Genomic DNA, 14,084 nt, shown 5'->3' on the forward strand with positions numbered 1-14,084 from the left:
TGGGGTTGACTGAATGAGAAGCAAAGATTGCTTTAAAGCTAAAGTATGAACTGTGTGACTGGTAACACAATTAATTTATCTCTTTAAGAACTTTTTATAGCTTCCTAATTATTCCTAGTTCATACAGCTCTCATGTAACATTACTTAGAGTGCCACATACATATACTTTACACAGCACATAAAAATATGAAGCTTTGGTGCAACATGTCATTATTATTATTATTTACACATTTTTCTTTTTTTGTTCTTGATAAAGTAATTTTTGCTATCTATTTACATTAAATACATTATTTCATATAATTCTCTAGCTAGTGGAATATAAGATGAATAATAATTTGTCTTCCCATCTAGAATTTGAGCCCCTTGAGGGCAGGGGCTACATTTTAATTTGTCATAATGCCTTATGCAAATTAATCGCTCAACTGATTTTTTTTTTTTTTTTTTTTTGCGGTACGCGGGCCTCTCACTGCTGTGGCCTCTCCCATTGTAGAGCACAGGCTCCGGACGCGCAGGCTCAGCGGCCATGGCTCACCGGCCCAGCCGCTTCGCGGCATGTGGGATCTTCCCAGACCGGGGCACGAACCCGTGTCCCCTGCATCTGCAGGCGGACTCTCAACCACTGCGCCACCAGGGAAGCCCGCTCAACTGATTTGATTGAATTGAATCTTTGTCTTGTCTAATTCAGGAAAAAAAAAAAGACCTTTCTAATCTCACAAGCATAATTATCTTTTAAGTTCATTTGCAAACGATAGGTTGGAATTAATATATTGCAGTTGTAATATGTGGCTTAGCAATATTTCTATAGACAGTTTCATATCAGAAATTTTGCTAATCTTTAAAAATACATATTTAAATTACCATTTGATTGACATCCAAATTGAAACAAAGTACCTTGCACTAAATGCAAAGAGGGAATATTTCAGCTCAACAATGTTGCTCTTGTTTAAGCAACAGTGCTTGATTAGCTGGTAAAAATATTAGTTATGCTAGATTAAAAGAATTGAGGCTGTTTTGCTATTTAATAATTTTAATTAGGAAGATTTAGTCAGCTATAGCTTATAGATATCTTAGTTTCAAGGAGCTACGGTGTTGCTTAATACCAAATATTTAAAAATTTGTTTGTACATGCTTAATATCTGTACCTAATATGACCCCTAAGGCTTTGGGTGTCTATAGAGACTTGAAAATAATTATCTAACAATATTGATATAACAGCAAGGAGTGGAAATACTGGGGATAAAGAAAACTAAATTCTTCAGGCCCTTGTGTTGATTTCCATCTTATTTTCCTCCATATAAAGAGATATAAATTGACATTTTCATAAAGCTAAATATAATTTTCTTCTCTGAGCATTATTTTGGAAAAAATGTTTTTTCTGTTCCTCTCTATCCTTTAGAGTAGCCAGGATGGTGGCCACCTTTCTGAGAGTGTTGGATTCTCTCTCCTTCATACCATGTATCCATTTCTAGTTGAACATATTTTCTTCTTAAGAAACAGAATCTGTTGTCCTATCTACATAACTTTCTTGATAACAGAGTTCATGCAGGATTCAGGGAATGAGGAACATTTTCCCTCAAATCATAGTTTCTCTCTACTTTCTGAAAGAGACATTTATTGGGATACTGATGTAGAAATGTATGGAGCAGACAATAGCAATATTTATTTCTAGACTTCTAGTTGATCTCGTGCCAAGTAACAAAGCTTTGAAAACACATTTAGGTAGCTTCTTTAAAAAATCATATTTACAGACTCAAGCAATAAAATTAGGATGTTACCTACTAAATTTAAGTAAAATGGATCTAAAATTTTCTATCAATGTAGCAATGATTTTTCAAGAATAGGATATTCAGTTGGTTTTAATTTGGTGAGTTTTAGGGCCATTTACCATAAAGCAATGCCTTTCTTTATGTGCATGAAAATACTAGAAGCATGTGCCTAAGGCCTAAAGGAAACAAAGTAATTCTGAAGGACTCAGGTAGTGTCCGTAACAGTAATGTGAAACAGACATTTTCCTTAGTTGTGTGACCTTGGTCCTCTCCATTAATCTCTCTGGGCTTCTTTTCCTTCATCTATGAAATGAAGGGATTCGACTAGATGATTTTAAACTACTTCCAGCATTCATGATATGTATTCCCTTTTGTGGATTTTCCATTTACAGAGACTGACTGAGGTTGTACTCAGGAGAGAGGTAATTCCATGCAGATTAGACATCAGAACGTGCTTTCCCTACCTCTACATCATTTCCTGCAGGACCCTGAGGTAAAACTAACTGACGGTAGAGGTTATTTTTTTAAAATATTTCAACCAATGTATTTTTATTTCTGTTATATTGATAGTTAACTGTAATTTACCAAAGACAAATTTTTTCACTAGCCACAACTGAATTGTGAATCACAAATAATTGCTCTTTAACATAGTTTGGTTAAAGTTTCTGCAGAGAATCATCATGTAAAAGTTATTAAAAGTCAGTATCATGATCCAGAAGCACAAATCAACCTTTCAGGATGTTTTCTTTAAACCTACACTTACTGATGGAAAAAAAATAAAATTTAATCTGTTAAAATTAGATCAGTTAGGTTCAGTAAGTTAAACAAAAGGATGTATTGAGTGAAAGAGAGAGGGGAATAAAACAAAAAAGAAAATCTATTATGTGTTAAGGCATTTAACCTGATGTATAATATAATTTGATGTAACATATTCTAATTAGTCTAAATATGGCCTGTTAAATATGTTTACATTGGCTTTATGATCTTCAACAGATAAAAAAAAAGCATATACAAATGTTGAGGTTCTTAGAAATGAATGAGAATATTTCAAAGTTGGAACTTTTAAGTTCATTTATATTCAACATTTTTGTGAATGCTCAGGGACAGATAATAAGCAACACAGTTTTATTTGTAGATGGTACTAACTTGGATGATGTTGCATACACAGGGGAGGATAGGGAAATAATTTTAATAAAGAACCTGGAGGCATTAGAAGTGTGGTAAGGAAATGATAAAACTGAGATTTAAGTTGTAAAAATGCAAATCATTACACAAGGGGAGGAAATAACCTAATGCAGCTACTCAGAGGGTGGGAGACCCAAGAAAACAGTTAGGGGCAAAATAAATCTCTGGGTGATGGTGCAGAGCAAATGAGATATGAACCAGCAATGATAATAGGCAGGAAATGTTCCCTTGCACTTTTGAACCACAAAGAGGCATTGTGGCATAGGAAGATGAAGGGCATGGCACCTAAACATTGGATTTAGCTTCTGCTACACATCAAAAAAGTTGGCATGAATGCACAATTGGACACACAGCTGCTTAAGGGCCTGATGGCTAGGAAGCTGCCTCAATAGAGTGAATCTCTTTTACACGTCTGTTCAATTGACTCCTTTTAAATTGATACAGAGCAAAGGAATAGAGCATGAAATAGTGACTGTCCCTATGAGCAATGTCTCATTCCCAGGAATTAAAGATAAATTCCACACAAATAGCAGGTGAGCTTCATTCTTATTAAATACAACTCAGCCTTCAAAAAACTCGGAACACAGAAACAAGCATTTCTAACATATTAAGATAAGTTAAAAAAATCTAAGCAAGCAAGTTGCTATTTGGCTTTTAGTCACATACCACATAGTAACTGCTGAATTTATATTTGTAGAACAAATAAATGAATAAATAGATACAAAGTAGAAATTTTTCTATCCATTTCACAGGTGAGAAAAGGTGAGGCTTCACAAAAGTTAATCAATATTTCTAAACTCACCCAGGAAATAAGTTGTAAAGCCAGAATTTAAGTATGCCTAATGCTAAAGTCCATGATTTTTCCAGTATTAAATTAGTTCATTGATTCTGTAACTGACCCACTGACCAGCAATACTTTATAACAACCTTATGTCTCCTTATTTGCTTTTAGAGACTTTCTTTGGCTTTATATTTTACAAAGCCTTTGATTATGTTTTTCACTGACTTTAATCACCTTCTGTTAAGCATATGGTAGAAAGAATACCTGGATTTGTTTCCAAGTTCATATACACAACATTTAGAAACCACGGAAATGATAGATTTCACAAGTAAAAATTCTCACGTGAACTACAACGTCAAGACATAAGACTATTATTCATGTGTTATTCAAAACTTTTTTTAAAGCATGACATTTATTTATTTATTTATTTATTTATTTTTGGCTGTGTTGGGTCTTTGTTGCTATGCGCGGGCTTTCTCTAGTTGCAGCGAGTGGGTGATACTCTTCGTTGCGCTGCATGGACTTCTCATTGTGGTGGCTTCTCTTGTTGTGAAGCATGGGCTCTAGGTGTGAGGGGTTCAGTAGTTGTGGCACGTGGGCTCGGTAGTTGTGGCTCACGGGCTCTAGAGCACAGGCTCAGTAGTTGTGGCACACGGGCTTAGTTGCTCTGCAGCATGTGGGATCTTCCCGGACCAGGGCTTGAACCTGTGTCCCCTGCATTGGCAGGCAGATTTTTTTTTTTTTCGGTACGCGGGCCTCTCACTGTTGTGGCCTCTCCCGTTGCGGAGCACAGGCTCCGGACGCGCAGGCTCAGCGGCCATGGCTCACGGGCCTAGCCGTTCCGCGGTATGTGGGATCTTCCCGGACCGGGGCATGAACCCGTGTCCCCTGCATCGACAGGCGGACTCTCAACCACTGCGCCACCAGGGAAGCCTGGCAGGCAGATTCTTAACCACTGAACCACTAGGGGAGTCCCTATTATTCAAAACTTGTTTCTTAATGTTGACTCTAGTGATCAGAGTTATCATAAGAAGCACTAGTGAAATACACCCCTTGCAAGATGGCTTAAATTCATCAGGGCCTATATGTAAAGAAAATGCACAGCTTTTAAAAATTAATCTTTGTTCAACTTCTCAATTTTTCTTTTCTTCTGACAAATAATTTGGTATTTGGGTGTACTTCTTTAGGTATGCCTATAAGATTTTCTGAGATGAAAAGGGATGTAGGGAGCTGAGTATTTCGCATTCATTTTGCCAAATAGCACAACATGAGCACCTTCACTAGACAGAATGACTGCAGATGGCTATGGTCCAAAGTGAGCAGTGTTCTATGGGCTTTTTAATTTTAGAGACTGGTTTTAACTAGGGAAGATAAAAATATTAGTATGTCAATTTTGTAGAATGAAACTTGCACATAATTATATATAGTGTTGATTAGCTGAAGAGTTTATTGTTCACCCTCCATAATTTGCTGTATCTGTCAATAGATAACACTTTGGAGAACCATCAAGTGATTTAATTATCTTCATGGGCACAATCAATATGAAGCCACTTAAACAAACACTTTTGCCTAAATTTAATAAATATGATTATAATTTAAAACACTAATGCCATAAGCCCCAAATGAAAATTAGCCTGTACAAAAGTTATTATGTTCTGTTCGGCATTGCTTTGGAAAAAAAGGAGAGAAAATGTCAAACATGTTGATGCATTGCAAGTAATTTTTAAGTGGCTTCATATTGGTTGTGAGAAAGCCTTGACCTTCGATATAGCAACTTTAAAAAGGTATACTTTTTTGAAAAATAATTATCTTGGTGCCATGTACCAGTTGGATCAGGTTGTCTCTCCTGATTCCTGATATCAGAGCAAAAGATACTTAGAAATCACTGAGATATGGTCAAGGTTAGGGTGTTGAATGGCTCTTCTTGTTTTTTCTAAGTTTTTTGAGAACATATTAAATTCAAGGTAGTTCCTGAGCAAGCAGCTGAAGTTGGAGCCAAGCAGATAAGCTAGTGTCCCAGAGGTCTCACTAGCATTACACCCATCACCAGCAAATACATTGAAAAAGAAGTCACCTGGAAAATCAAAGTATTGTATCTGTGAAAAAGATCAGCACATAGAGAGGGGCAGGCATTTCCCGTTCTTTGTCCAATGAATCCCAATATTCTGGCTTTGTGATTCTTAAATGTGCAGTTATACCAGCCTATGTATAAACCAGAAGAAAAAATTATATTTTCTCTAGCATTCAGTGGTTTAGAGAATTAAACATGTATAGGATGGTCAGAAGTGGGAAGAAGTTATAATGCTCTGATAGAAGATAAGCCTGAGTGTTGAGGGAAAGGCTGAGACCCATACATTAGAACAGAGGCTCAAGTTCAGAGTGGGATAAGCATGGGGTGCTTCTTCATTCTGACAGATAGAAGCTGGTACTTGACTTCTGCAGGCCTCTGCTTTCTAAGATTACAATTTTACCAGAGCCTCAGGGCAAGCCTGTGACCAAAATGATGAGTCAACGTCCCTCATAATTGAGGAGGAGAGATTTGGACACTGAAGAAGAGCTAGGCAAAGCTTGGCAAATATGTAAGAAAATGACACTTTAGTCCTTAACCTCATATGCTAGAATCTTCTACCCAGTTTGCTTGCAGCAAATTACACAGAAGTCAGTGGGCAAATACATCTGGAAAGGTGCCAAAGTATTCATGTGCTGAGGAAAGAGCAAAAGGAGCAAAGGGATTATCTTGGATGTGATCTCTGAAGTGTTAAGACAGTTTGAGACTGGTGAAAATCTAAATTAAAATGCTGAATCTTTATAAATTGTTAACTTTATACATAATATATAAGAATTGGGAGGAACAAGGTATTACACCTGCTGAAGTTCCTACAGTTATCCAGGGCTTTTAATATTGCAGTTTTGTGATCTTCCAAGAATAACACAATAATTTAAACAGGTCAAATATTATTGATATTAATGAAAAATGTACATTTTCCTATAATAATAGTAAAAGAGGTGCATAGATTTTAAAGCAAGAGTCCCAATATTGGTAGCAGGTCAGCAATACATGTGTATTGTTTGTATATGAACTTGAGTGTGCTTTGTTGTTGTTATTTTTTTAAGGACAGATAGCTTGCTCCACCCCTAGAGGTTCTGACTCCGCAGGTATGTAATGTAACCTGTGTATCTCAGTTTTGTTTTGTTTTTTAATATCTTAAAGTGATACTAATATACAACCAGGTTTTATAATTACAGTTTGAAAGAGATTTAGAATTAAAAGCATGACCTTCAGAATAATTTTGTTCCAAATAATAATTCGAGCCAAAAGAGCAAATTAATCAAGTTACTTAATCTTAGATTTCTTGATATTAAGATTGGGGTGTTGACCGTACACAAAAATAAACTCAAAATGGTTTAAAGACTTAAATATAAGACATCACACCATAAAACTCCGAGAAGAGAACATAGGCAAAATATTCTCTGAAATAAATCATACCAATGTTTCTTAGGTCAGTCTCCCAAGGCAATAGAAATAAAAATGAAAATAAACAAATGGGACCAATCAAACTTATGAGCTTTTATACAGCAAAGGAAACCATAAACAAAACAAAAAGACAACCTACAGACTGGGAGAAAATACTTGCAATAGATGCAGCCAACAAAGGCTTAATTTCCAAAATATACAAATAGCTCACACAACTCAACAACAACAAAACAAACAACCCAATCGAAAAATGGGCAGAAGACCTTAATAGACATTTCTCCAAAGAAGACATACAGATGGCCAACAGACACATGAAAAGATGCTTAACATCACTAATTATTAGAGAAATGTAAATCAAAACCACAATGAGGTATCATCTCACATCAGTCAGAATGGCCATCATTAAAAAAATCTACAAATGAAAAATTTTGGAGAGGGTGTGGAGAAAAGGGAACCTTCCTACATTGTTGGTGGGAATGTAAATTGATGCAGCCACTGTGGAAAACAGTATGAAAGTTCCTCAAGAAACTAAAAATACAGTTGCCATATGATCTAGCAATCCCACTCCTGGGCATATATCCCTACAAAACTGTAATTTAAAAGATACACACAACCCTGTGTTCATAGTAGCTCTATTCACAACAGCCAAGACATTGAAACAACCTAAATGTTCATCAACAGATGAATGGATAAAGATGTGGTATATATATACTATGGAATACTACTCATTCATAAAAAATAATGAAATAAAGCCATTTGCAGCAACATGGGTGGACCTAGAGACTATCATACTAAGTGAAATAAGTCAGAAAGAGAAAGACAAATACCATATGATATCACTTATGTGTGGAATCTTAAATATTACACAAATGAACCTATCACAAACATAAAGAACAAACTTGTGGTTGTTAAGGGGGAAGGGGGGTGGGGGAGGGATGGACTGAGAGTTTGGGATTAGCAGATGGGAACTCATATATATTTATACGACTTTGCTGTACACCAGAAATTAACACAACATTGTAAATCAACTACAATAAAGAAAAAACAAAACAAAACAAAAACACAGAAACAGACCCATAGACATAGAAAAATATTTATGGTTGCCAAAGGGGAGAGGGAAGGAGGGAGAGACAAATTAGGAGTATGGGATTAGAAGATATAAATTACTATACGTAACACAGATAAGCAACAATGATTTACTGGATGGCACAGAGAGTTATATTCACTATCTTGTAATAACCTACAATGGAATATAATCTGAAAAAAAAAAACATTCATTTTGCTCTACACTTGAAACTAACACAATGTTGTCAATCAACTATACTTCAATTAAAAATGTATTTTACATGGAATGAAAAATATATATATGTGAATAAAATTTTTAAATTCTTTTGAGTGACACAAAAGGAAACAAATATATGGAAAAGCATACTTTGTTTTTGGAAAAGAAGACCAAGCAGGAAAAGTTTAAAATTCTCCCTAAATTAATTTGTACATATAATGCAATCCGATTTTTTTGAAAACAAAATATTTTTTGAAACTTGACCAACTTATTCTGAAGTTTATAAAGAAAAATAAATAATGAAAAAATTTAGAAATGTTCTGGGAAAAAAAGATAAAAATGACTAATCCAAACTGATATTAAAACATTCTATAAAATTAGTCATTTAAGGGCTTCCCTGGTGGCGCAGTGGTTGAGAGTCCGCCTGCTGATGCAGGGGACACGGGTTCGTGCTCCGGTCCGGGAAGATCCCACATGCCGCGAAGCGGCTGGGCCCGTGAGCCATGGCCGCTGAGCCTGCGCGTCCGGAGCCTGTGCTCCGCAACGGGAGAGGCCGCAACAGTGAGAGGCCCGTGTACCGCAAAAACAAACAAACAAACAAAAAAATTAGTCATTTAAAAAGTAAACAGTGTGGTACATGAATATAGAAACTGTTCCATTGAGCAGACTATTAGGGTCCATATGAATTAGGATTTGATAAATGAGTGAAGTGCCAATGTAATCATTGGGAGAAAGATTAATTTTTCAATAAGTGATATTGGGACAACTGAGTAGGCAGTTAAATCCTTGGGAAAATTACTTGGAAATTTTACTGTGAAAAATGTTCCCTTTCCTTAATATATAAAAAGTTAGTGAAAATTAATAAGAAATAAGGTAGCAACCTATCAGAAAATGCACAAAGAATATGACAAAAATTTCAAAGAAAATAGCAGGTAAGTCATTTAAACATATGACAAGATACTCACCCCGTGTATAATCAGAGAAATAAAATACAAATGAAAACTATAATAAAATTCCAGTTTTCAACTGTTAATTGGCAAATATCAAGCAGTTTGAAAACACTGTGTTAGTGAAGTTGTAAACAAACAAGAGGCCTCAGATATCGCTGACTAGAATTTTTTTTTTTTTGGAAGAAAGCTCAGAGACGTGTTTGTAGTGTGCTCCCCTATGTATAATTAAAAACAGAGTATTTGCACAGATATGCTTGTATGTTCATAGAATATCTTTGCAAGTCCACACACAATCATTGTTATTATTAGAAGCAAGTAGCAAGTAATCTGCAGAAAAAAATCAAGTTGACTTAAGACTTGGTAATACTCTGATGTCAGAATTTAAAATTGTCATGTTTATGGAGTTAAGAAGAGAAGGGTAAATAATTCTATGTACAACCAAGTGTAATCACAAGTGAAGAAAAAGAAATGCATTATGGGGGAAAGAATAAGAAGGGAAGTAAACAGTAAGTCTTGGGAAAACAGATGTTTATTAGATTTACTGGAGTGACCATGTCATAATGTATATAAATGTCAAATCATTATATAGTAACTAACACAATATTATACATCAACTATGTTTCAAATAAATAAATAATAAATGTATGTATGTATGTATGTATGCATGTTCTGGGATTTTGACCCAGTGTATTTTAGTTGTATTATCATTACTTTCAGTTAATCTTTACTTCAATAATACTAATACTTAAATTTTGCTTCCTTACATCATTTATACTAGCAATTAGAAAAATTTTATATTTAAATATATCCTTACAATAATTTTTTGTGCTCCTTTCTCTGTGGGCTGCATATTTCTTAAAGTAATTTTTCAGTTAGAGAACATTATAGATATGTTTTATGAACAATCTCAACAAATTTTTTTTTTTTTTTTTTTTTGCCGTACGCGGGCCCCTCACTGTTGTGGCCTCTCCCGTTGCGGAGCACAGGCTCCGGACGCGCAGGCCCAGCGGCCATGGCTCACGGGCCCAGCCGCTCCGCGGCACGCGGGATCCTCCCGGACTGGGGCACGAACCCCTGCCCCCTGCATCGGCAGGCGGACTCTCAACCACTGCGCCACCAGGGAAGCCCTCAACAAATTTTAAAATGTATTTTATGCCTTCCCCAAATGTTCTTCTTACCTTATCTGGTCATAGAAATCTGGAGTTACAGATTTTGTTCTTGTCACTGCTTTGGGGAGGGAGAGGATTGTTTAGGGCACTATCTTAAACTAAAATGTTGCATTCTAATGTTGCAGATCAAGAAGATTGGGGAGAAAAATCAAGTGAATGGTTTCCATTTCCTATGACTCTCTTTACCTCAAGCTTTTTCTACCTACAAATAAGTCAGTGTTAGTGATGTTATCGTCAATGGGAATGTGGAAATCAGGTGAGGGGAATCTTTTACTGGCCTATTATCCAGTCGACACTAACTGGAATCAGGTCATTCAAATTAGTCCAAAGTAGGTATTAGCCCGGTTTAAATAACCTGTTAACCATATTTCAACATACCATTTTATTCATATAGATGGGGCAACTAAAAAAATCTAGATTTATCTGTGAATTTTTAAAAATGAAGCATTTTTCTTTAACATGTGCATCTTCCTTAAGTTTAGCTATTCCCAGAAATAGACATGCTCAAATATTACTGAATCCTCATTGACTTACTGTTCAAGTATAATGGAAATAGAAAGCAAAACTACAAACCCAACAAAGCGAAGTAATTATATGCATGAAGAGTCAACACTCTTGTAAAATCCAAAGTATTTAAGGGAGAGACCACAGTTTTTCCATAGTTTTGGTGTTTGGTTTGACTAAAAAGCCATAAAACATTTAAAAATACATTTTCTATTAGAAGAGTGTGTTAACTTTCCAGGCAAGAAGTTCAAGTCTGACTCAATTTTAGCCTCCTCATCTTGACTTGGTGGAGACTGGAAATGAAGAGTCAAAACAAAATTAATGGATTGAGGTCATACAAAAGTAGCAAAAGGCTTTAATTTGATGATGGAAAAAAAACGAAACTTGCTTAGTTTGCTCATGAATCGAGATGTTGTTAATCCAAATGTGAAAAGCTCATAGTAGCATTTGTAACATCATTAGTGGTTCCCTTGGCCTTTTGTTTTTCATCTCTCGGATTCTTGCTGCTCATTAAGATCCAGTTTGTATTCAGTGCTGTATTTTAGTTTATAGATATATAATTGTTCAGAAAGAGACACGTGCTCAAAGTATCTGTAACTCATGTCTTTTGCTAAAGAGCCAAGATAAAATCTTTCAGTTTTATTATTTCATTTTACGCTAAACAACACAGAGATATCCCCTTTTCTCCAATGATCTCACTGTGGCTTATTTTTATTCTTCTAGTTCCTTCTGATTATGAAATACAGGGATGATTATAAAATAAACTTTTAATGTTTTTGATCATACCTACTTGGTAGCAGTTTAAAATAGTAAATTGAATATACTTACAAGTATATTTACATATACCTGTATATAAATAATTTAAACATTTTCAAGACAATAACATCAATAGAGAATTTATAGTTTTCCATGCTGTGTGAAGGATATTAGTAAATTAACTCAGATAATCACTTGTATGGAATTCAAGAGATGGATTTTTATGCTAATAGTTGACTAATAACTATGTTATGCTAATAACTACTAGTTTATTATATTTTTTATTAACCCTCCATGAAGATTAATAGATGTGACCAGTAAGTTAAACAAATCTGACTCATGACACTAAATATTTAATTAGGAGAAAAACTTTTCCTGTCTCTTTGCAAAAGCTTTATAGTCTTCTTATGGATTTTCTGCTTTTGCTTAGCTAATAGTTTTCTAGTACTTGAGTTTGAATGTACTTACTCAATTCACCAAATACCATTTGCAGCCCCATAATAACAATCAGAATTTCAAGCTTGATTTTGTATAAGATCTAAATCTTCCCTCCCCTGTCCTGTTTCAGGCCTGGGGCCTCCAGTGAGAAAAAGAGACAACAATTCACCTATGTTCTCTACTTTTTTGTCAGCTCATTTCCTCTCCCATTCCTTGCTAGTATCTTTTCCCCAGATTTATGGAGAGAAGAGGGAATACAGCAACAGGTAAAGGGATGTGACCAAGCGGGCAGCAAATGCTTTAAGACTGTTCATAGACTCTCCTGCTATGGCTCCTGTTATGCCCCTCACAGATCCAATTGTTTTGACACAGGCTGAACTACTCCTCTGCAGCAGTTCCTTGTCACTTTCTTTGGCACCTGGGGATCAACTCTACAGCTTTATCCTCTTTTTGATAGGATTTTAATTTCTCTTGGTAGGACTATTTTGCAGGACCCATGATGACCCCATGCCAGCTCTCTGCATATCTGGTGGTACACATCTGGTCCAAGAAAACCATGCTCTCATCCTTTCCACTGGCTAATTTTAGCTTTGCAAGAAGACCTCAATGAGGCAGCACTCTCCTGGTTCTGCCAGCAAAGCCTTGCCTTCCTGTCATTATTATCTTACTAGAAATGAGAACACAGTCGACTCTAGTTTTTATAGGTGGGAACCCAACCTAGTATTCTAGCTCTGTCAATTACAGGGGACGTATTGCTTAGACCTCTAAGTGGTCCCTTTGAACACCTGACTAGGTCTGTAATTAGAAGCTGGCCTCCTGTTTTTGTCCAAATCTTCTGAGAAGATGGCAAGAATAGTATTTTTCTAGCTGAAAGCTTGTGTAGAGAAAATGGGTAGGGATCCAGAAAGTCTGGCAGAGCCTTCAGACCTAATGCCAGTCTGACCCTGAGTAAAGGAGAGTGGGAGGGAAGGTTGTGTTGAATGGTCATAGACTGCTGTGTAGTCAGATGAAGGTTTGGCAAGGCCATGTTGGAGTCCTCAAGCCACTGTTGTCTGTGAGAGGAGTCCTGTGACTCCTAAGAGTAGGTTTTCATCAATATCCCTGAATCCTTGAGTCATTGGCTAAGAACGGTCCATGCGAAGTGTGGCCTTCATATAAACCACAGCATAGCAGCTGGGACCCTTGACCAATACACTTTCTCTGGTTGGAGATCCGAGAGGCATATTCTCATGGCCACTTGGCATACCTCCCTTTTCTTCCAAGGTGTAAGAGTATGAACTGAGAGCTGGAAAGGACTCTCTCTAAATATTGGGTTGGCCAAAAAGTTCATTTGGGTTTTTCCATAGCTTACATAAAGACCCGAATGAACTTTTTGGCCAATCCAACATATCTCTTTACTAACAGTCTCCACAAAGGCCTGTACCTCTTCATATTTTCAAGGTGCATAAAGGGATTCGAGAGTCATGGAATACGTATTTCCCATTCCATCTGAAAACCTCTATGTGGTTATTTGGTTTTGCTGTTCTGTAACAGTTTTGACTGGAGGTCCTCTTTTGACACTTTAATTTTGACATTCTGTAACATATCTATTCCTGAGTCTAGTAAAAATCGTAAAGCTAAAGGTTAGCTAGTTATTTTCATCAAAATTGAATCTGATAATAAATTATTTAAATTATTATTAAAACACTTATTTTTATATGAGAACACACATGATGGTCCCCAGAGAAGAAATTATGGTATTTGGCAGATCTGTTAATTAAACGTGTTATTGTGACTCA

The sequence above is a fragment of the Leucopleurus acutus genome (genome assembly GCF_964270905.1).
Source record: "Leucopleurus acutus genome assembly, chromosome: 3".
Taxonomy (NCBI): domain Eukaryota; kingdom Metazoa; phylum Chordata; class Mammalia; order Artiodactyla; family Delphinidae; genus Leucopleurus; species Leucopleurus acutus.